The following is a 23,009-nucleotide window of genomic DNA, read 5'->3' as shown; positions in this document are numbered from 1 at the left end:
CACTGTGTAAGTACTGTAGTAAGGAAACTAGTTCCATATGGAGATCACAGACTAGTGAAGAAAGCATGCATCGAACAAGTGGTTGTAAGTGTGATGAGAGTTGTGAAAAGGCGCTCATGTTAAGGTGAATCCAGTCTAGTTTGGGGATTCAGGGAAAGTGTCCATAGAATGTTCTGAGGGAGTAGTAGGAGTCAGTTGTATCTGGGGGAAGAGTGATAAGGGAATCATATTCCAAACACATTCAAAATTACTATACATTTGTGGAGGTGAAAGTCTGCCTCAATTGGAACTTAGAGATCAACTCTGAAAGACATTTATTTAGAGGGAAATTTTCAGATGGCCCAGATCATTCAGGCTATTGCGTGGCACATTCTTGGAAGAGCCATTCACTTAGGCTATACCCAGAAGAAATGGCCTGAGGAGTAGGAGGGAACCCAGGAGTGTGTAGTAGTGAAAGACAAGGGAAGAGGTCAGCTTGCTAGATGCTGCTTAGATGTCAGGTGAGCCAAGTTAGATTTAAAATATGTCCTCTGAATAAATGAGAGGTCACTAGGGACCTCATTGAGCAGATTTGGTGAAAAGGCAGAGGTGGAATCTATAATATCGTCAGCTTCCAAAGGTTCAATGTAATGTATCAGTGGGATGAAGTAAGAGTGGGATGTGAGAAAGACAAAGTGTAGGCAGCTCAAAGAAGTTTGACTGTGAAGGGAGGGAGAAAGAAGGCTGGAGAGCAATTGAGAAATGAAGCCTGAGAAAGCTTAAATGCTGTTGGCATAGAGCCAGCGTAAGGAAAGGCTAGGAAGATACAGGAGCCGAAAGGGAAAATTGATAACACAATTTTCCTAAGAGGGTAGGAGTGGATTAGCTTCACAGCACAGGTCCTTTAATAGTCTGATGGCTTCTTTTGGAGAAGTAGGGACAGAGGTAACTCCCAACAAAACCACTATAATGCAACAAAAGATGTACTTGTGTAAAGTGACATGTTCAGCCAGATACAGTGGCACGTGCCTGTAATCCCAGCACTGTAGGAGGCTGAGGCAGGAGGACTGCAAAGTTCAAGCCCAGCCTAGGCAATTTAGTGACCTAGCAAGTCACATTTTCATTATTTACAGATGCTATGCATAGTAGCACATCTTTGTATGTGGGAGGTTGAGGCATGAGTTTGAGGCTAGCCTGGGCTACATAGATCCTGTCTCAAAAAAAAAAAAAATAAGCGCGTTTATTATTGGCAGATAGCAGACATTCATTGAACCAGTGTTGTGTCTTGACCCTAATAAACCCTGTTATGATCCCTGGTTTATGGGTTAGGAAACTAAGCTAAAAATGTTTACCCCAAGTCAAACTGTATATGAATCCGGTGTTTTGATTGTCTGAGCCCAGAGCTTTTAGATTTAATCACTACCTGGAAGATATAATTTTCTATCTATGATGTGATTATATGCTAAGAAAATTCAAGAGAATTAAGTTTAAAATATTTACGTATAAGGTTAAGTGAACAAGCACCTATAAGATAGAGAAAAAGCAATGGCTGCTTCCTTCTCCTTTTCCCTCCGTCTAATTACAGCTACTAGCCTTCCTCTTCTTCTACCCTCCTTTTTCCTTCTCCTCCTCCTCCTCCTTCTCCTTCTCTTCCTCTTCCTCTTCTTTTTTGGTGTTGGGGAAGGCTTCAAGCATGCTAAATGTATGCTCTACCAATGAGTTAGGCCCTCCAGTTCCAAAAAGCAATAACTTTATTTAAAAAAAAATTTTTATTGGTCCATGTTTGCAGTACATAATCATTGTATTCATCATGGGGAGTTGGTACATGAACATAACACATCTTAATTCTTTTTTCATGTCCTTCCACTCTCCCCAAAGCAATAGCTTTATGCAAGCAATAAGAGAAAATGTAATTGTAGGAGAAATGACAATAACAGCATGAAGACATTTAGAAATAAACTTAAAAATAAATATGCCAAAAAAAAATATGCCAAGCCTTGCCACATACACTAAAGTTGAGAATGAGAGGACAGTATGGGTATTAGGATGAAGAGGAGGTAGTTTTTATGTGAGGAAATTAAAATACTGATGTCAGAAAAGGGGGAGGTAAAAACCAGTCTCTGTAATACATTATGAGAAAGTATGGAAAGATACTGACTGTGATGATTTTATAATATTGAAAAACTGAAAACAGACTGGTTAAATTATGGTGCAGCCCAGTTACTGACAATAAAAAGCTAGAAATATTGTTTTGTTAAATTAAACATGTTGGGCCGGGGATTTAGCTCAGTGTTTCCACCACCTGCCTCACAAGCTAAGGACCCAAGTTCCATCCCCAGTACCAAAAAAAAAAAAAAAAAAAAATCATGTTAATTTTGTTAAAGATAATAAGATTATGATTTTATAGGAAAATGTCCTCTTTTTTTAAAATGCCTGCTGGAAATATACTCAGTGTTGAGATAGCTGTCTAACCCACCATAAAGTATTTCCCTAGACATACAAAGAGATGGATTGATATACACATGCACATACACAAAAAGCAAATATGACAAAATGTTAATTGTCACTGCATCTAGGAGGTGTGTTGACTTTATTTTTGTTTATTTTTCTTGTCTTTGGTGATCTATACATTTAAAAATTTCATAGCAAATATATTTTAATGTATATCTATAACCCATCTATTTTTTTTAAAAAGAGACTTGTTGGGCCAGGGATTTAGCTCATTGGTTTCGCTGCCTGCTGCACAAGCGCAAGGACCTGAGTTCGATCCCCAGTATCAAAAAAAAAAAAAAAAAAGAGACGTGTGCACATAAGAGGTATAAATAATTTCTGGAAAGCTTTGGTATGATTATCCATATACAGTCTCCCAAACTTGTTCTCTATTTTCTTCTTTGTACTTTAGTTTTTGTAAAATTTGTGCAGTAAGTATGCATATTTTTTTGCATATTTCTTTTATATTCAGAAAAAAGTTAAACTATTCCAGAAAGCTAAAAAAAAAATTACCTTGCAGCCATCTGATGGATACTTCAACCATTAAAAAAAGAATCAGGTGGAAGCTATATATAGTAGAAAGATATTTGCTTCATATGGTTCATATGTTAGGTGTAAAAGACAGATTATAGTACAGTATGTTCCAATTTTTAAGTGTACATATACATATCTATATGAAAAAAATGCCTGGAGATATTAGTTCATAACCATTTGAGGGAGGATTGAGACAGGTCTTGCTATGTAGCCTAGGTTGCCCTTCAACTCATGGTGATCCTTCTACCTCAGCCTCCCAAGTGTTGGGATTACAGGCGTGTCCCACCATGCCTGGCTTCATAACCATTTTTAAGTATACAATTTAATAGTATTATGTATATTCACATTGTTGTGCAACCAATCTCCAGAACTTTTTCATCTTGTAAAACTAAAATTTTATACTTGTGAAACATCCTCCATTTTCCCTCCTTCCCCCCAGCTCCTGACAACCACCATCTCCTTTTTTTCCAGTACTGGGAATTGAACCCAGGACCTCAGGCATGCCAGGCCATTGCTTTACCACTGAGCTACATGGCCAGCTTTTTGGGTTGTTTTTTGAGATAGATTCTCACTAAGTTGCCCCAACTGAATTCAAACTTGGGATCCTCTTGCCTCAGCATCCCAAGTAGCTGGGTTTCTAAGTGTGCACCACCACATTTTATTTATCCATTTGTCGTTGCTGAACATTTGGGTTGCTTTTATCTTTTGGTATTGGGAATAATGGTGCTGGGAAACATGTCTACTAGAAAGGAAGGCTCTTTATGTCTGTGTTGTGAGATCATAAGTGTTTATTTCTTTCCTCAGTGCTTTTTTTTTTTATGAGCATAAATTGCTTTCATAATCAGAAAAGGCGGTCGAGATACAGTGGTACCTCTGTTCATGAATGCTTTTGTTTGCAGTTTGGTTTCCAAACAGAATTATTTGGCAAAATTTTGTTTTTGTTTGAAATTCTGTATTCGGTGCTGAACATGACCATGGCCGTTGTTCCCAAAATCGTAGAACAAATTAAGTTAGTGAACTGAAGTACCACTGTATGTCCTTTGAAGAGGGTTGGGCAGCCAGAAGGGAATGGAGGAGCAGATTAGAGAGATCCTTCAGGAGATTCACAGGACTTCACCACTAAGAGGTGTGGGAGAGGGAAGTGGAAGAGGAAGCCTTCTGGCATCTGGTGGGAGGGGCTCCAATCCTGCTGTGGCTAGACTAGGGAAGAAGGGAAGAAATAAGGGTGGAGAGCCATGTGAGTCCTTGTTCAGCAGTTTGGAGTTTTTCCAGAAGGGTGAGAAAAGCCATTAAAAGAAGGAGAAGTGGGGCTGGGAGTATAGCTCAGTGTTAGAGTGTTCTCTTAGCATAATGGAGGCCCGGGGTTCAAGCCTCAACACTACCAAAATTAAAAAAGGAAATGACATCAGATTTATATAAAGAAAGATTACCTAGCAGAACATTGAAATGAGCCCCCTCTCACCCTGTATAAAAAAATCAACTCAAAATGGATCAGAGACCTTAATGTAAGACCTGAAACTGCAGCTACTAGAGGAAAACACTTCAAGATGCTGGTACAGGCAGTGATTTTCTGAATAGGACTCCAAAAGCACAGAAAACAAAAGCAAAAATTGAAAGTGGCATTACATCAAACTAAAACATCCTGTACAGCAAAGGAAAAAATCAACAGAGTGAAGAAGAGACAAATGTACAGAATGGTAGAAAATATTTGCCAGTTATTCATAGGCCAGTGGGTTAATAATATCTAGAATATAATATATACATACATATATATATTATAGTCAGGCAAGGTGGCACACACCTGTAATCTCAGCACTTAGGAGGCTGAGGGAAGAGGATCACTGTGAGTTTGAGACCAGCCTGGGCTACATAGTGAGTTCAAGGCGAGCCTGAACTATATAGTGAGACCCTGTCTCAAAAAAAAACAAAAACCAAACTAAAATATATAAAGAACTCAAAAAACTTACCAAAAATACAAGTAATCGAATTAAAAATTGGCAAATGATTTGAATAGACACTTCTATAATACATACAAATGGCTGATAAATATGCAAAATGCCCAGCCGTCAGGAAAATACAAATTAAAACTACAAGAGATACCACCTCACCCAGTTAGAATGGTTATTGTTTAAAAAAATTCTGATGAGAATGTGGAGAAAAAGGAGCCCTTATATCTTAATGAATATAGCCACTATAGATAGCCACTATGGAAAACAGTATGGAGTTCCCCAGTAAACTAAAAATAGAACTACCATATCCCACTCTTTATCCTAAGAAAATGCATTCATCACACAAAAGAGATTCCTGAATACTCGTGTTTATTATATCTCTATTCACAACAGCCAAGATATGAAATCAGTCTAGGTGCCTGTCAGTAGGTGATTGGATAAAGAAAATACGGTGTTTATGTACATCACGGAATATTAGACATAAAGAAGAGTGAAATCCTCCCATTTGCAGCACAATAGATGAAATTGGAGGGTATCATGTTAAGTGAAATAAGCCAGACATGGAAAGAGAAATATTACATGTTCTATCTCATATAAGGAAACTAAAAGAAAAAAAAGAGTCCATCTGAAAGTAGAATAGTGATTACTAGGAACTGGGAAGGGTGCTGGGTGGCAGGAAGGGGTAGAATGGTTAATGGACATGATCAATGTAAGATATATGCATGTATGGAAATATCACAGTTAGTCTCATGAGTCTTTACAGTTAATATTAATAATGAAAAGAGATTTTAAACAAAAATTTGTAAGCATTAGAAAGGAAGAAGGAGGAGGAGAATAATTTTCCATTTAGTGGAGGAGTTACATTTTTCCTTTTTGAGACAGGTTCTTGCTGTGTAGTTCAGGCTGGCCTCGAACTCCTAGCGATCCTCTTGCCTCAGCCTCCTGAGTGCTGGGATTACAGGCATGCACTACCATGCCGGTTTCATCATTCATTCGTTCATTCATTTATTTATTGACTCACTATGTAGTTCAGGCTGGACTTGAATTCACGATGTAGCTCAGGCTGACCTTGAACTTGCAGCAGTCTTGCTGCCACAACCTCCCAAGTGCTGCCACTACACCCAGTCTTCATCACCTTTTTAAATGAAAGAACTGAAAAAAGAAAGGTAAAAAAAGTGGATCTTATAGAATAAGAAAAAGCTTTCTTTGTAAAACTTCTACTTCTGCTCTCTCTGAGCCATGACATAGAATTTCTTAGCTGGACATAGACTTGGAATCCTAGCTACTCTGGAGGCTGAGGCAGGAAGATCATAAATTGGAGGCCAGCCTGGGCAACTTAGTGAGACCCTGTCTCAAAATAAAATTTTAGAAAGGGCTGGAGTTGTAGCTCAGTGCAGAGGTCTTGGATTCAATCTCTAGTACTTAAAAAAAACAAAAAAGACTGGGGATGTTGCTTAGCAGTAGAGAATTTGTCTAGTATGTGTGAAGCCCTGGGTTTGGTCCCCAATACTGCAAAAAGTAAAGATATGAAGTTGGGCATGGAGGTGTATACCTGTTATCCCAGCACTCTGGGAGGCTGAGGTAGGAGGATTGAAAGTTTGAGCCCAGCTTGGGCAATTTAGTGACTTAGTAAGACCTTGTCTCAAAATAAAATATAAAATAAAATAAAGGCCTGGGGATGTAGCTTGGTGCAAAGGTCCTGGATTCAGTCCCCAGTAATACCATTCTGCACATGTGTGCACACATACACACAAATATATGTGTATATGTTCATACATATATATGTATTGTACACACATATGTACATATATACATATATGTAGGTGTATATATATGTACATATATATATGTGCTCAAACCATATTGTTCCAGTATTCCAATGACCATTCTGTTTTTGTTTTTTGAGACAGGGTCTTGCTATGTAGTTCAGGCTGGCCTTGAACCCACTCTGTAGCCTAGGGTGACCTTGAACTCGGGGCAATCCTCCTGCCTCAGCCTCCCCCGAGTGCTGGGATTACAGGTGTGTGCCACCATGCCTGGCAGTGAGCATTCTGAAGTGTAGCAGATTTCTCAGCTGAGGATTCGATTATGTTCAAACTTGTTCCTTATAAAATAGCACAGTATATTGATCCGTTTATAAAGTTGTATGGTGTATTGATGTATGGTGTGTGGTGTATTGATCCATTTTAGAATTTCCTTTGAAAGTCTTTTTGGGTGACTGTTAAAAAAGGTGCATTACTGGACTGGAAATGTAGCTCAGTGGTAAAGTGTTTACCTAGCATGTTCATGGTCCTGGATTCAATCCTTAGTACTGAAGAAAAGAAAGAAAAAAAAGAGACTATCCTCAGTGACCTAATCCTCTAGGACTCAGGTAGATGCATGAAGAATGTCACCACCCACCACGAATTTTCACATCTATTTATACTTTTTGATTCTTTGCTTATACTTGAGGTAGAGTAAATGATTCTAACCATGGTTAAGAAGCGTTGTGGGTCCTCATCAGTATTTATTAGGAAGAGGAAAGAAGGGACTGGGCGGGAATGAATGTGGGGAGAAACGAAGTCAGCTCTTTGGCTTCTGGCACAGGAGAGTCTGGTGGAGGAGCCAGACATTCCATGTTCCTGATGGTAACAATTATAATCCTAATATTGTTTCCGTCCTACTCAGGATTGGCTTAGGACATGAGCAAGGGGGAAATTTAGTGACACCTGCAATAAGGGACTAGGAAATACAGACTGCAGTGCACAGTTAGCATTTGAAATCTGTAGAGACAAGTTTGGAGAATGTCAGTTGCTCCAAATTGTACAATAAGCGAGGGAGCCACATTTCAAAGTTTTCCTGTGTACTGGAATAAGTACTATGTACTGAATGAGTGTCCAACTTTCTTAATAATAGCATCTACTTCATAATTGTTGTTAGGATTGAATATGTAATTAATTAAAGCACTTAACCCAAGGTAAGAACCATTGTGTCTGAATGTCATTTTACAGTGAAGCTTCCATCCTTCTGTTACCCTGCACTCTCCTTGACTTTGCTTCTATATGGCCTGTTTTTTTTTTTTCAGTGCTGGAAATTGAATCCAGGGCCTCACATATGCTAGCCAAATGGTCTATAACTGAGCTACATCCCCAGTCTCACATCCTCCTTATTGAAAACATGGTTAGCAGTCTCCTTTGGTTTGAGACGATTAACAGCTAACAGATGTTAGAGATTAGTATCTGGTTGAGGTGGCTCTGAGAATGAGAGTATGGGGAGATATGCAGTATGGGCCAATGATGACAACCTTATGGATGAAGAAAGTACATAAAATGTTTGCTCATAAAGCCTTTATTTTTTTGTTCTCAATTGCATTTTTATCTTTTATCAAAGTAATAAACTTTTTCTTTTTTTAATGGTGCTGAAGATTGAACCCAGGGCCTCGCACATGCTGGGCAGGGCTCTACCAAAATCATTATTTTGTTTTTTGTCTTTTTTAAATTTCAAGATAGGGTCTCACTAGGCAGTTTAGGCTGCCTTGAACTCACTGTGTACCCCAGGCTGGCCTTGAACTTGTGCTGATCCTTCTGCCCCAGCCTCCTGAGTGCTGGGATTACTGGCATGTGCCACCACACCTGGCAGAAGTAATAGAATCTTAATTAAAATGATATTTCTAGGAAAGCTAGTAAGATGCATAGCTTTCCTATGGTCTCAGGGTCTTTGTTCTCTTTTAGCTAGTCCATGGAAAGTGTTAGAACTTACTTGTATAATGGGAAGAATCAGAACTTGGTTTTCATGAAGCTCAGGGTAACCTTGTGCAATTGTCCGAGTCTAGGGTCCTGTATCACTAAAACGGCTCATGAGGGTCATTTGAAAGTTAGCCGAGTCAGGGTTTGGTGGCGTACACCTCTAATCCCAGCACTTGGGATGCTCAGGCAGGAAGATGGTGAGTTTGATGTCACCTTGAACTACATAGTTCAAGGCTAGCTTGGCCTAAAAAAAAGAAGCTGTCTCAAAAAAAGAAGAAAGAAAAGTTAGTTATCATAAGCAGGGCACAGCAGTGCCCTACTGTAGTTCCAAGTTCCTAGCACTTGGGGGGCTGTGGTGGGAGGATTGCTTGAGCCCAAGTTTGAGACCAGCCTGAGCAAGATGGTAAGACCCTGTCTCTTTAGCCATTATAAAACTTGGCCACTAGAAGAGACTTAATAAATGTGAATTATCTTATTTTCTCCTAGTCATGATTCCATAAACCCACATTTTTGTGCTATGTTTGACCAAAAGAAAACTTTTTTAAAAAAGCTGATGGTCTAATTCTAATCTTTGATGTCTGTTAAACATAATATGATTCTTTTGCTTTCTGTGTGCATGAGATTTCAGTGCTTTTTTTTTGGATGTTCTATATGGCACATATTAAATGTGGTGCTCATATTTCCTAAACCAAAAATTGGGACTTGTGGTGTGATAAGTATTTTACACTAAGAAGGTCTAGAGAACAGAATATTTTTAAGGAAGTAGTGCAGTCTCAGGGAGATTTTTAGATGTGCTTTTATTTATGCAGAAGGAAGCAGTACAAGATCATGTCTAGGCATGAGGCACCAGAGTCCTCTGGATGTGAATTCACATCTTGGCCTAGGTACTGTCTGCTTTCATGCACAAGCTACTTAACATTTCTGAGCTTCAGAGTGTAGTTTCTCCATTTGTAAAATGTATGTAATCAGAGTTCCTTGTTTTTCATGAGGATTGCATGAAATAAAAGGCTCAGCACACTCTTGGCAGGTGGAAAGTACCTGATGTAAGTGTTAGCTGCTGTATTTATTATGAGGCCTTTGAAATATGTATGTTGAGTCATTAACTTTTTTTCCCAAAAGCTGTGGAAAAGACTCTTTTAAAATAGCTTGTTATTTGGAAACTTACTGTATAGTAACTACTTTATGGAAAAGACACAGCAGTATTTTGAAGACCCCTTGCCCAACCTTGTACACTAAGAAGATCTGGTTTACTTGGCTTCTCAAAATATTTGAATAACTGTTAGTACCCTTTCTATTGCTTCTGAGATGATCTCTCTGTAATGTGGATATTTTTTGACTCATAGAAGTCATACTTACATAAAGGTAGGGCAGACTTCAAGGTTAACTTAGTCCATGATTGCAGGCTTCTTTCCTTAGATTCTCTTGGTTGTACCCTCCTCAGAGTATTGGTTTCATTCTTAGGCTAGTGGAAGAATTCTGGTGGCAGCTGTCCCAGGTCCCAGATGTATGCCTGGTATCTACCTAAGGAACAAGAACACAAGAATCATCTCTGCGTTTTTCCTTAGAGTATTTACTCACACCCCTCCACCAAGGGGTGAGGAGGAAACTAGCCCTAGAATCTCATTGGCCTGAACTGGGTTGTGTGCCCATTCCTGAACCAATTCCTGTCACTAGACAATGCTATGTCCTGACTAGCTTAGGGCTGGTTCTTAAATAAGTCATTTAGACAAAATGACTTTAGACCAATCAGAAACAGAATTGTGATTCTGTTAGAAAGTATTCTTTCTCTCTCTCCTCTTTTCCTACCTCTCTTTACTTATCAATACCGGGTATTGAATCCTGGGCCTCCCTAAGGATGTATTGTTCTACCACTGAGCTACATCCCCCAACCATTTTTATTTTGTTTTATTTTGATTTTTTGAGATAGGGTCTCACTGTGTAGTTCAGGCTGGCCCTTGAACTCCCTGTGTAGCCCAGGCTGGCCTCAAACTTGTGCCAGTCCCCCAGTCGGAGCCTCTCGAGTGCTGGGATTACAGGTTTATACCACCACGCCTTGCTTGTAGAAACTTCTGTGGGCATGCTGTGCTTCAGAGCACCAGAATGATACATGTTTGGTTTTGTGGATTTGACTAAAGATACCACCTGGACACTAGATTGCTTAGATTTAAGTTCTTACTGTGCCATTTATTAGTTGTATGACCTCAGTCAGTTACTTACCCTCATTATGGCTTAGATTGCTTATTTGTAAAACTATGGTCACAGTGGTATGTGGATTTTTGAGAACTAAAAGACTTAATATATGTAGAGTGTTAAGGACAGTGCCCTGCAGATGTTAACCACGTTCTAAGTGTTTGTCATGATGTTGATGATGATGATCGACGAGCCAGCTGTGTTGGTTTCTAAGCCTATTTATTTGAGTTTAACTTGTTATTATAATTATATAATAACTAAACATTATATAACTGACGTGAAGACAAGAAGGAAAAAAGGATACCTTTTTTTGAAAAATAAGTTGAAGGGCCAGGGATTTAACTCAGTGGCACCATGCCTGCCTCTAAAAAAAAAAAAAAAAGTAAAAGAAGTTGAATATGTTTGAAAGACCTGATAAAGGCAAATGGCTAAAAAAAAGTTCTTGTGGCCAGATATGGGGACCTGATGACATAGCAAGACCTTCTCTCAAAAAAAGGGGGGGGGATAAAATAAAATTTATTAAAAACTATTGTCAAATTAGAGATGGAAGACACCTCTGAAAAAGGTAGAGGCCAGGCATGGTGGTACACGCCTGTAATCCTAGCACTCAGGAGGCTAAGGCAGAAGGATCACTGTGAGTTTGAGGGCAGCCTGGGCTACATAGGGAGTTCAAGGTCAGCCTGAACTACATAGCAAGACCTTGTCTCAAAACACCAAAAAAAAAAAAAAATGCTGATGAATAAAATCATCGGGCTGGGGATTTAGCTCAGTGGTTCCGGCGCCTGCTGCACAAGCACAAGGTCCGAGTTCGATCCCTGGTACCAAAAAAAAAAAAAAAAGAATAAAATCATCAAAATTTAGAATTCTGTTTAAGTGTCTTCCCAGTAGAAAATGGAAATTATAGACTTGAGTCACAGATGTGGTTCATGCAGGAGCTGTCATTATTAGGATTTATTCTCCAAGAAAAGGCATTGGCCCCTTATGAAGTATTTGGCAAATGATTTTTCTTTTTAGGGCTTTTTTTTTTCCTGTACTGGGGATTGAACTCAGGACCTTGCCACTTGCAAGGCAGGTGCAGTGCTACTGAGCTAAATCCCCGGCCCTAGAGTGGCTCTAGAGCATCTTGCTACGTCATCTAGGCTGGCCTTGAACTCATTATGTGGCCTTGAACTCATGTAGCCAAGCTGGCTTCGAACTCACAGGAATCCTACTGCCTCCACAATTCAAGTGCTGAGATTACAGGCATGTGTCACCACACCCAGTTTATGAATGTGCAGTACCTTTTTTTGTAGTACTGGGGATTGACCCCAGTGTGTTTGCTCTGAGCTACATCCCCAGCCCTTTTTTAATTTTTAAGTTTTGAGACAGGGTCTTGCTAAATTGCTAAATTACCCAGGCTGGGCTTGAATTTGTAACCCTCCTGCCTCTGTCTCCCAGTACTGGGATTACAGGCATGCATCACTATGATTAGCTCATGAATTTTCATTTTCAGATATTCTTTGTCTTATAGTACCTGGGATCAAACCCAGGGGTGCTCTACCACTGAGCTACATCCCCAGCCCTTTTTATTTCATATTTTGAGACTAAATTGCACATGCTGGCCTTGATCTTTTTTTTTGGTGCTGGGGATCAAACTCGGGTCCTTGCGCTTGCGCAGCAGGTGGTGAAACCACTGAGCTAAATCCCCGGCTCATGGCCTGGATCTTGATATTCTCCTACCCAAGCCTCCTGAGTAGTTATGAATACAAGTGTGCACCACCGTGCCTGGCTCGTGATTCCTCTCTTTAACAATATTTTAAAAAATGAATTACATCGTTATTAGTTCTGATAATCCCATTAGGGAGAGAATGACTCCTTTATTTCTTTGTAAATTGTGATGTATGGGTTTCTTTCCATCAGATGAAATGAATAATATCCCCCAAACCTATTGTTTAACATTTACATTGTTTTTCAGTTTTAAAAGTGGGGCTCTGGTGAACTTCTTTCCAGGAAGTCTTCTCTAATCAGTATGTTTTGATCCAAGGATTTCCAAGGAATTCTTCCCTTCGTCACTGAGGGGCGTGGATTTCAGTCTGGAAACCATTATAATACCATAAAAGAGAGCATGTGGTGTGCCAGACCTAATTTTGTTTTTGAATTTAGCTCCCTTTCTTCTGTGGGCTACTCACTGATTTGAAATGACATTTAATATATCAAAAAGTTTGGATGTCTCAGAGAGTTTGTGTACTGGAGTTTGTTCTGATGTGATGACTTTTTCCAAATCACATAGCACTTTGAACTATTCTTTTTAGAGCATTATTCATAAATAATCTTCCCTAATTACTTTTGCATTTTTTGGTGTCTGCTACCAAACTCTTAGCTTGGTGAGGACCAGGAGTCCTTCATGGGACCCCTACATATCCTAACACACAGTAGATAATTTACGTTCATAGAATGAATCAGTGTCACTTTCTTCTATTATTGCTTGCTTTTTTTTTTTTTTTTTTTGTGGTACTAGTGACTGAACCCAGTGCCTTTGCACTAAGCTACAGCCCCAGCCCTTCTTATTTTTTATTTTGAGATGGGGGCTCACTAAATTGCTAAGTTGCCCAGTGGGGCTTGAATTTGTGGTCCTCTTGCCTCAGCCTCTAGTGTACTGGATTACAGGTGTGTGGCACCATACTCCACTTGGAACAAATTTTGATTTGGGATGAGTGTAGAAAGAACCTGAAGACTTTGGCGTAAACATTTTTATTTTCTGGGGAGAGAAACAGCATATAGAGTGGGCAGGGTATAGAAAGAGAAAAGGGAGGCTGGTGGCCCATAGACAAACCTCCTTACCTTTGTTATAATGTCATTGCAAAGGTCACATGAGTTGACATATGCAAGTGCAAAGAACAATTGAAGTTCCACTGCTACTGCTTTCACCATTAGTATCACCTTTGTGTAGCTTCAGAGAGCTGAGTTTGGTGACTGTGGCACTAACTTGGAGACCTTGGACACCAACCTTTCTGAGCTGGTTTCTTTATCTGAAAAATGGGAATAATAATAATAATAGCATCTTATATCACACAGAGCAGTGAAATAATGCATCTAGAAGTGTGCTGGATTAATTAACCTTAACCACAGACTTTAAGAGTGGGATTCTGGTCTGGAGGGACCCTGTTTCTGGAGTTGTTTTGAAAGTTTAGCCAGTTCCTCTGTCCTCTCATTCTGCAGTTTCATGATATTCACCCCCAGAATCATTTGTCCACCTGGTACATAAACATTATAGCAATAATGTAAGCTTTGTTTCCATTTATAAAATGTTTCTAGAACATGAAAACCATTTCCTTACATATAGCTTGTCCATATATACACTGGAGTTGGAATACTTCTCAACTAAGCTGATGAAGGAATAGAAACAGTCCTTGGCTGAGGATTAGGGTTGGAAAAATTTTATAGAAGAATCTGTTTTGCCGTATTTAAAATAGAAACACTATCTTTGTCTAGATTTTTCTCATAATAATTTACTCCTACTGAAAGCTCTATAATCTACAGATTACTAAGCTACTTTCCCAAACGCAAAATTTCTTTAGAAAATTAGTTTTCTTTTAACTGAACACTTAAGTTTTAAACATTTTTCCTTATCCTCAGTGCTGCAGAGAATTCTAAATATGCAGAACATCCATCCAAACCACATGCAGACTTACCCATCTGAGATAAGAATTAGGTACTGTTGGAAGAGAAATGGGATGCCCTGACAGCTGGAGAACATTTCTGCAGTGTTTGGACAGGACAGTCAGCTGCCACATTCCCTGAGCTTGAGAGTTACATAAACCCAGGTCAAAAAGTCAGTGCCCACACTGAAATTCTCAGGGGACTTAAAAACTTTTAATGAAAATTCAAACTACTATTTGCCAGTTAGGTTTGACTTTTTAAACTTTTGGTTTTATCGTTTCAGATAGTAAAAATTCAGGCTTCCTAGCATTTGTGATTTATATCATCTTGTACTTTCATAAACTTTTCGTTCAAACAAACTGAACACTGACTCTGTACCCTGAAATAAAGAAAACAAATAAATACTAGGTATAGTTTTATCTTAAAAAGAACAATTTCGTAGTGTTACTATTTAGCCCCAATTACACATGAACTCTTTATTTTTTCTCCATAGATTGTTCTATTTAAATATTTTATGATCTCTTTTTTAAATTCATTTTTTCCTGAGATATTTTGTTGATATTTCTTTTCAAAAGATCTGGCACAAATCAAAGGATCTGGCACAAATTATCTCTAGTAGTTACCTACCCAGTGTTGTAGTAGAAGGTGTGTTACTTCTAATCTAAATTTCTGTTTGAGGCTGTTGAGGTGGTATACTCCTGTAATCCCAGAACTCAGGAGGGTAAGGCAGAAGGATGCCACAAGTTTGAGCCCAGCCTGGGTGACATAGTGAGTTCAAGGCCAACCTGAACTACATAGCAAGACCCTGTCTCAAAAAATGAAAACCAAAGAAACAAAACCTCATTTTCATCCTTGATTTCTTTTTGTTGTCATTCAAGCTGTTTGGTTACATTGCAGCAGCAGCAAGACATACCTGCTGTGACTGGCCAACCATCCCATAGTGGCAGCAGCCTCTTTGCTAGTCTCCCTGATTCTCTTCTTTGCCCTTTCTCATAAGACTTATATATATACACATATACAGACATATTATATGCACTATAAATTTGTTCTCCACATAGCAGCCAGTGTGATCTTTAAAAATCTGTTGGTGGCAATAATAGATTCATATGCAGTTGTAATACATAATACAGAGATTCTACGTACCATTTAGTTAGTCTCCCTTAATAATAAAATCTTGCAAAGCTATAATCCCACATCACAACCAGGATATTGATATTGACACTTTATCAGTCTTGTTCAGATTATCCCAAAGGATAAACATAAATGTGATCATGTCATCCCAGCTTAAAGTACTTCAGTGGCTTTCCATTTACTTCGATTAAAATGCAAACTCCTGCCAGATATGCTGGCACATGCCTGTAATCCCAGCACTCAGGAGGCTGAGGTAGGAGGATTGCTGTGAGTTCAAGGCCAGCCTGGACTACATAGTGAGTTCAAGGGTAGCTTGAACTACATAGCAAGACCCTGACTCAGAAAACAAAAAATCAAATCAAATAACATCAAATCAAATCCAAACTCCTTCCTAGGGCTCCCAAAGCCTTGTGGGACCCAGCTCCTGGCTGTCTCTCCACTACATTGCTTTTCTTGCTTACCAGCTTCTAGACAGCCATAATTTCTTGGTCTGGAACCCCCTCCTCAGGTTGCTTGCCCTAGGGCAAGCTGTGCCTGGAATGTTCTTCCCTGTGTTTCAAATTCTGACACATCATCCTTAGGTCTTAGTTCAAATGTCACTTTCAAGGTAACCTTGTCTGACCACTGTAATGTAGCCTGCTTCCCACTTCCTTTAATTCATCTGTCCCTTACTCTGTTTTTCTTCATGGAATCTGCGACTGTCTGAGCTAGGTGTAGTGGTGCATGCCTGTAATCTCAGGTACTCTGGAGGGCGAGGCAGGAGGTTTGCAAATTCAAGTCCAGCCTAGGCAATTTTAGTGAGACTATCTCATAATTAAACCTGGCCAAGGGCCGGAGATTTAGCTCAGTGGTTCCATCGCTTGCCTGGAAAGCACAAGGTCCTGAGTTCGATCCCCGGTACCAAAAAAAAAAAAAAAAAAATTAAAATTAAACCTGGCCAGTTTGCTCTATAACATATTGCCTGTCATGATTTGTTGCCTTTCCACAACCAAAGCAAGAGGCCAATAGACCGTGGACTGAAACCTCCAACATAAGTCTTTCCTCTAAAAATAAAATAGAAATGTAAAAGGGCTGGGGGTATACCTTAATGGTGGTGGTGGTGGTGGTGGTGGAGGAGGAGGAGGAGCAGAGAAATTTGCTAGTCTCTGAAATTATTTGTTCAATTGTTTTTTGTTTTGTCAAGTAGAAGTTAAGTTGTTGGTTCTGTTCATTAGTTATCTCCAGTGCCTAGAATAGGACATGGCATGTAGTGTAGGCACTCAGTAAATATTTCCTCAGTGACTGAACTTAAAGGATGAAGAAACCAAGTTTCAAAGTGACTCACTCATTTACCTGTGATCACACAGCTGGAAAGTAGTAGAGGCACAAGTAGAAACCCAGTCACAAAGATCCTAGGGTAGAGTTAAGTTTGTCCTATTAAAGAACAGATAGGACCATGAGCTGGGAATTAGAGGGTGACAGGGAGAGTGACAGAATTTCAGACTAGAGACATGGTCAAGGCCAGGGTCACCACATCAGGCTTTGTAGACTGTGACAAGGCGTGTGGCTCTAATTCTAAGCACAGTGGGAATGACTGGCAGATTGTAAGCAAGGGAACTACTGGTCCTGCTGAGCTCATTGGAATGCTCAGGTGCTGGCACTAAAGTCTCAGTCTGGAATGATGCTTTTCTTTTATTCTTTGTCTCCCTTTCCCCCACCCCATGTATACTTTTTTTTTTTTTTTTTTTGAAATGTTGGAGATGGAACGCAAGCCCTTGTGTATGCTAGGCAAGTGCTGTCCCATTGAGCTACCTTCCTAGCCCCTATATGCATTTCTATGGAGACCATTTAGGAAGAAGGACTCTGGTCCTGTTACCTTCAGAATACCACCCATTGGTCACATCACATTGGTCCTCCCAATCAGGAATTCAGGTAGGGTGATGGGTTTGCCTATAGGGGAAGGATGCGCTGGGTTTTGGATATGTTAATGGGGAAGTACCACATTGCATCTCAGATCTGTCCTTCATTGTGCCTTGGCCTCTAATGATCATGTAGCAACTGCAACTTGAAATTCATTGGGATCACTCTTGGTCACAAGTGAACTGCTCTGTTTGGGGCAAAGCCTTTGGATCAAGTTTTATTTGAGGCTGCATTAAAAACAAGGGCATGTAGGCCAGGCATGATGGTGCATGCCTGTAATCCCAGCACACGGGAGGGAGGCTGAGGCAGGAGGATCATGATGAGTTTGAGGCCGGTCTGAGCTACATAATGAGTTCAAGGCCAGCCCAAACTACATAGTGAGACCCTGCCAAGAACAACAACAGCAACAACAACAAAGAACAAAGACATGTTCTTAGCAACTCCAACAGCCCAGATCAGAGAATAATTTCACCACACATGTTTTGTGAGAGACTGAGAAGCCTCCTTTGTCCTTAGGAGGTTAAAGTCTGTTTAGGAAGGTATCTACAAATTGCAAGGTAACTGACACTACGAGGCAGTCCTGTGTTAAGTTTCTGGGAGAAGGCCCCCAAAGAGGACAGCCAAGTGATGGCTGAGTCTGGCAAGGCTCACAAAGGGCCTGGTGCTTCGCCAGCATCCTGAAGGATGGGTAGGATTAGGAGGGAGGGAGGAGAAAAGCTATTCTGATAGGGATTCTTGGCCAAGAATGAAAGTCTTTTTCCTTCTTCACTTAAAAAAAAAAAATTCTGATAAGGGAGAGAATAAGATCAGGAGCTATCTGAGAAAAAAACAGTGACAGAGGCATAGGTAATATCTATCTGCCTGGAGCATATTCAAGAAGGAAGGCAGGGAGAGAGGATCTCATTGGAAGGAAACTGAAAACGACTCTAGGCTCAGAATTTCCAACTTTTCTGCTCATAGTAAGAGTGGAAAATGAGCAGGTACATGAGTGAGTGACTGTTTACTGAGGTGTGATGATAATACAGTAGCTGTAACTTTAGTAGTGCCCAGTCTGTGCCAGACTCCCGTTTATTAACTCATTTAATTCTTCTAACAGCTCTCAGAGATAGGTTACTATTGTTATCCTTAAATTATGGATGGGGAAACTGGGACACAAGAAGGAAAAACAACCTCTACTCACAAGCTCTAGGGTCAGTGGTGTTTTGTTTCACTTTTTTGAGACAAGTTCTTGCTATGTGGTCCAAGCTGGCCTTGAATTCACTACGAAGCCCAGGTTGGCCTCGAACTTGCAGTGATCCTCCTGCAATCCTCAGCCTCCCAAGTGCTGGGATTACCTCACCCAGCTAGAGTCAGTGCTTTCAACCTTTCATTTAATGAGAGCCAGATAGACCTCTCCCAGCTTTTTATGGTGAAAAATTCATACATACAGAAAAAATTTAAGAGTACAGTGAATGTCTGTATCAAACATCTAGATGAAACATACTTGTTAATGATTTGCTACATATGCTTTATCTGAGTGTGTGTGTGCATGTTTTGTTGCACTACTGTACTTGAAAGTATGTTATGGATTTGATAATTCACCCTGAAATAAAAGCACAGAGGCTGAGGATGTAGCTTAGTGGTAGAGAAAACCCCTGCCTAGCATTTGCAAGACCCTGGGTTTGATCTCAGCGTGTACAAAAATGAACAAAAGCAAAGTACCATTTTTCTTGTACATAGTAGGTGCTTTCTGGAAAAATACATTGCCTCTAAAACCATGTGCAGACAAATACTTGGTTACTTATTTAAAAATAGTTAAGTACTAGGCATAGATAGTTATAAGGAGGTTTTTCACTTCCATAATACTTTGGTATTTGAAAGTTAAGCCGTCACCTCTGTGGCCTCGGCTTCTCGTGGTCCAGCTCCCCATCGACAGCATCCCCTTCCTCTCCACAACCCTCCCCCTCCCCCTGATGAGACACCGCTTGCTCAGTGAGCCACTCAGAAGTCCAGGCAGGGCTGGGAAGTGGCAGGATTTCTCACGGCACAGTGCACTCCAGCCTTGACGTAGGGTAAGGAACAATTTCTGTTTCTATAAAATTGCCCATAAGTTGCTGGATGTTAAACATCTTGGTCCCCACCTGCTCAATGCCCATTTAAGTGAAGAGCCAATCAAGTAATGTGACAACCAGAAATGCCCCCCCCCCTGCTCCCACATTTCCAGAAAGCTCTGTGGCTGACTGTGCCAGTTGTGTCGTTGATTTAATGAGTCCCCTAATGAAGGAGTTTAAAGTAAAAGAAAATATGTGCTCACAGAACCTGTAGTATATTGATTCATTGTGGAGGTAATGAAAGTGGTAGAACTTATCTATGGTGTTCCTTTTGTTACTCAGCCATGTATGTTCTAGATTTGTGTGTATACATTTGTTTATTCAATTAACTCTACCACCACCACTTTGATCCAGAAAAACTATACAGCAGGTCTCCATTTATGCAACCTTAAGTGTGTCTCTCCATGGGTCTGAACCAACTAGGAAATATTTGTAATTCCTGTGCTTTTCCCTGTGAAGGGACTTGAAGCAGAATCAATGGCCATAAAATTTGAATGTTTTTCTAGCTTTATGTCTCTCTGTTTTGCTAGAGGTACCAAGAGGCTTATCACAAGTGTTCTATTCCCTGTACTACAGTGATCTCTTTACTTCTCTCTATTGCCTGTCAAAGTCCTTTTGTCAGATTTATCTCAAATGCAATATTGTTTATGGATCTTTCTTGGAGCCTTATGTCAAGATACAATCTAACCCACAGCACATTCTCTATTGTGACAAACCCACAGACTTCTTTGTGTTTCTTTTGATTCTGTTTCTGCTGTCTTCCACATATATGTCAGTAATAATTTCCTGGACAGTGCCTATGTAGCAGGCCTTGTTCAAAATCCTATAAATAGTTATAGTAAATCTCTTATCTTAGATATCTGGTTACTATATTTTCTTAATAATTGGAACAGTCTCTTTTTCCTTGTATTCCCCATGATACCTGGTACATTCCCTTGCAAGTGGTGATTCTTAGGTGTATCTGAATTCAGTTTGGAATAGAGGAAAGCCAGCTACATTTCCAAGTCGGGTCTGAGTTCAAATCCTGGCACTGCCACCGTACAGCCTTGAATAATCACTTAACTTTTGTGAGCTCCAGTTTCCTTATCTATAAAACATTTATAATTACACCCATCTTACAAGATTATTGTGCAGTTTAAAGATGAATTGTATGAAGTGCCTGGTGGAGTTGTTGCCACATAACAGGTACTCATGAAGTGGTAGTTACTGTAAGGGAGCCTTAGCCATTCCTTTAGGTCACTTGAGTGAGGATTGGGAGCACTTAGGGTCTTAATTGTTTTGAGGGAAATGTTTACTTAGTCTTGGGACTTCTCCAAGAAACAGGCTCAGGGGAAGGTCTGGCCCAAGTCTGATTAATTGTTCCCTTTTTTAGAGTCAATGATCTGAGTCTTTGTTTTGGAACTACTTATATAATGTATACCACCTGTTATTTGTGTATTTTTAGTAATGGGAATCAGATAATCCTAATCCTGTCTGTAAAAGAGCAAAGTGTTTACCAGAAGCAGAACTTTTTTCTTCACACTGACTCACACTGACTCATCCTTCTCATTTTCCTTCCCACTGCCTCATAACAACCTTGCAAGGGAGAGAATTTTTAGGAAATTCAGTGGCTTTTTTTTTTATTAACTTTCCAAAGTTGAAAGCTTGAAGGTGTCTCATCATTGATTTCATCTCAGGGAAGGCTAAAGTTTATGCTGCCCTGGAGTGGCCATATGACCAAGGCCATATAGCTGAACCTCTCACATAGAACTTTGGACAAACCAATTCTGTTGGCTGAGAGGTTAGACAAGTACCTGAAATGTACATGTTAAGAGTAAATTCATCTTGCTCCTTATTGTCACCTTCAGCTCTATCGAACCTGTAAAATGTTCTCTTCTGAGATTGGAAACTCAAGCAGAATTAGAGCCAGATCTATGATCCCTTCACGGATGGATTTGAGATGGCAGACACAGAATTTAGGCAGCTTATTTGAGTCAACAAAATGAGGAAGGTTTATAGATTAGAATGACTAATATCCTTATGCCTTCATTTGTCATTCATTAAGGGAGTATTTACTGATCATTTGTGATATGCCAAGTGCTAGGGCTACAACAGTGAATAATAGAGGCATGGTGCTGCTGTCATGGACCTTATCATCTGAGGCATGTTTCTGTAAATGCTAAGGGAACACAGTCTGCATATATGAGCATGTGCTTTTGCAAGGAAAGCTTCCTGGAGGAAAAGGTACCTAAGCTAAGACTAGTGAGGAAGGAATTAACTAGGACAGTGATGGCAAACTTTTTAGAGCTTTCAGTGATAACAGCCAGCTGCATCACGTATGCCATAGGTTCACCACACTGAACTAGGAGAAAGGGGTTGGGGCAGGGCAGAGATGGCTGAAGTGTGTTCAGGGCTGAAAAAGGATGGTGCTCTTGAGGTGAGGGAAAGAACTTGTTCTGGGAGCAACTGAAAGAAGTTCCAGTGTGACCAAAGGACAGTGAGGGTTAAGTTGGGCACAAGATAAATTTGAGAGGCTAGCAGGGCCAGATCACAGAGCATTGTAGACCAGTTTGGTAATTAAACAATAAATTTTATTAACCTAGGTAAATTTTACACATGATGAAATGTTCAGCATAGATGTATACACCCATTTAACCAACACCCCATTAAGAGTAAGGACTTTTAGGTTGATTCAAAGAGCAATGGGAAGGAAGGACCCCAGGCTTGATACTGACAGCAACCTAAGAACTGGGAAGGTGCCACACGTCATTCTGCCATTTAACTATTTCATTCGTGTAGCACATATCACCTAAAGAATGATATTTCAGTGTATCTCAGCTTCAGAACAGTACATCATCCCATCAGCCCCCTTTCACCATGCTGAGGTTCAAACCCAGGGCATTGAGCAAACTAGGCAAGTATCCTCTCACGGAGTTACACCCCAACCTCCCTTTTAATAAATTGATTTTTAAAATAATTTTTAATGTAAAGAATACCATAAGTAAAAAAATTTTTCCGTTTCCCCCAAATTCCCATTCTCATTTCATAGAAGTAACCATTAACAATTTCCTGAATTATCCTACAGAAACTGTGCATATCTAAGCAGAAATATACTATTAATTGCTTTAACATTTTGTAAATGAGATATTGTACATCCTGTTCTGCCACTAGTGTATACATAGATGATTTGATGGTCATTTTATTTACAAACCTTTTGGCTTCAGATAATAGAAGCAGGCTTGAAAAATGGTCAGAACAAGGCAGCCTCAGGTAACCATGAGCTTCTTTTAGCTGAAGTGGTCAGCCAAGTATGTTGCCATCACTACTCCAGGACACTGTGAAGAGTAAATTCTACTTGTGCTGCTTCTCTGAGGGTTGGCCACCTTGGATGTGGCCCGGGTCAG

At 39.9% G+C, this 23,009-nt stretch overlaps 1 protein-coding gene across 4 annotated transcripts in view; it reads left to right on the top strand.

Annotated features, from left to right (window-relative positions):
- Pkig (cAMP-dependent protein kinase inhibitor gamma) overlaps positions 1 to 23,009 on the top strand; it is a 106,652-nt gene that overhangs the window by 2,713 nt on the left and 80,930 nt on the right. The gene's annotated exons all lie outside the window — the stretch shown is intronic.

This window comes from Heterocephalus glaber, unplaced genomic scaffold (assembly GCF_053883595.1).
Source record: "Heterocephalus glaber isolate CG9 unplaced genomic scaffold, H.glaber_assembly_v1.0 deba00001673, whole genome shotgun sequence".
Taxonomy (NCBI): domain Eukaryota; kingdom Metazoa; phylum Chordata; class Mammalia; order Rodentia; family Bathyergidae; genus Heterocephalus; species Heterocephalus glaber.
Note: the sequence above shows the minus strand (reverse complement) of the source record. Positions and strands in the feature narration are given on the sequence as shown.